This window comes from Condylura cristata, unplaced genomic scaffold (assembly GCF_000260355.1).
Source record: "Condylura cristata isolate star-nosed mole 26May11 unplaced genomic scaffold, ConCri1.0 scaffold00032, whole genome shotgun sequence".
NCBI lineage: Eukaryota > Metazoa > Chordata > Mammalia > Eulipotyphla > Talpidae > Condylura > Condylura cristata.
This window is the reverse complement of record NW_004567133.1, coordinates 20,591,256-20,593,192: the sequence shown is the minus strand read 5'-3', so window position 1 is coordinate 20,593,192 and position 1,937 is coordinate 20,591,256. Positions and strand designations below refer to the sequence as shown.

Below are 1,937 nucleotides of genomic sequence, written 5' to 3'. Positions count from 1 at the left end.
GAGGCCCCTGGGGCCGGCCGCGCCCTCTCAATTTTGCAAATTGTTTCATCATCATCATTAGCGGGTATTTACTGCGCCCTTCTGTGTGCCAGCTGGCGCGCGCTTCCCCAGGCCGTTCGCGCCGGGACCTGCAGGACGGCCCTCGCTGAGGGCCACGGGCCAGGGGTGGACCCCGGGAAGGAAGGGCCTCAGCCAGGAGCCCAAGCACAGGTGGCAGGCCGCTGCCCCAGCGCGCCCAGCTCTGGGTCTCCCGCTGTGTGCACCGAGTGCACCTGTCCAGATTGCACCTGTCCCGCGCTCACCGATGCAGAGCATTGGTCCAGGACCACCTGTCCGCAGACCCTGAGCCCCCACAGCCTCCAGGTGGATGCATCAGCTGTAGTGGCCGCCCGGCCGCGGTCCGAGCGAGCGCACCGTGGGTCTCGAGGGCACCTGGCGGTGTTCTGGCCCCCACAGGGGGCAAGGGACAGGGCAGGCCTCGGCCCTGGGAGGCAAGCCGGTGGACGCCGGCATTCTCCACGGAGCTGTCGAGGGTCAGGGTCACGGTGGGGGTCCTGGTGTCCCATCATGGGGCCTCTCGTGCCCACAGAGAGCCTCCCGCTCTCTGTGGGTGGGGACGGGAGGGGCCGCCTCCCGCCTGCCCGTGCCCTTGAAAGTGGGGGCTGCTGTGTTCATGGGGGTGCCAAGGCGTGGTCCCTGAGAAGCAGGGTTCGGACTTGGGGTGGCCCCAGCCGTCTGGTCCCTCTGGATCCCTCAAGCTCCCAGCCCCTCCCCCCCAGCGAGGGGCCGGTGCTGGACCCAGCAGCTGGAGGGAAAGCCGCTCCCTGGCCTCCACCCCCACCCGCTATTGTTGAAGGAAGCAGCCGCCTCATTAGCGGCATAATCAACACCCCGCCTTTCCGCTGGGGCCGCCACAGCCTGTCAACAGGTGTCGCCCTGGCACCGGCCCCGGGGGCTGCTGCAGCTGGTGCAATTAGCAGCTAATGAGGAGCCTGCCAGACCCACTCCTGGGGGAGCCAGAAGGGGTGGGAGGAGGCTCTGGCCCTGCCCACCTGTGCTGCGGAGGCCGAAAGGGCTGAGGAGCCTCACCCTGCGGGGTGACGCCCAGTTCCTAGAGGTCCCCTGCACCACACTCCTGTCCAGTGCTCGCCTGCCCAGCACTCACCTTTCCACACCACACCTATCCAGTGCTCACGTGTCCAGCGCTCACCTGTCCAGCCCTCACCTGTCCAGTGCGCACCTGTCCAATGCGCACCTGTCCAGCACTGACCTGCCCAGAGTTCACTTGTCCAATGCTCACCTGTCAACGTACACCTGTCTAGAGCTCCTCTGTCCAGACCATACCTGTCCAGTGCTCACCTGTCTGAGGCACACTGTTGGCCTCGCCCCCAGCTGTGCTAGGCCCAAGCAGAGGACCCAGGAGCCCCGTGGGCACCGTGGGCTGGCTGGAGGCACCCTCCTGTCCCGAGCCAGCTGCTGAGGCCGGGGCTCGGGCCAGGCGCCAGTGGGGGCCTGTGCGCGGGGCTGTGCAGGGCACTCGGCCCCGAGCCTGGGAGGCCTCACACCCGGCGAGGCGGGGCGGCTGGTGGGCGCCCACATGCTTACCCCGGTCTGGGCGGGCGCTGGGGGCCACCCCTCTGCCCATGCTGGGAGCCGCAGCCAGCGGCCCATCTCGGCTGCGGGCCCCCCAGGCCTGGCAGAGTGCCGGCCGACTGAAGCCCACGTGCGCGGTCCAGGGCCCCCGTGCGGCCTGCGGGGGTCATGCTGGAGCGCCCCGGCGCCTCAGCGGGTGCGGCCTCAGGTTGGGGTGTCAGGGCCTTGAGTCACCTGGCAGGCAGCACCCTGCTCCGGGGTCGGGGGCCAGGCCCTCACCTCGGGCCTTGCCCAGACCCTCCAGACACAAGGGACCGGCCCTGGCGGGCTCCCCCAGACGCCCC

The 1,937-nt window shown here is 69.6% G+C and overlaps 1 protein-coding gene across 2 annotated transcripts in view; it reads left to right on the top strand.

The window, feature by feature from the left end:
• FAM173A (family with sequence similarity 173, member A) overlaps nt 1-1,937 on the top strand; it is a 13,988-nt gene that overhangs the window by 10,620 nt on the left and 1,431 nt on the right. The window lies entirely within an intron of this gene.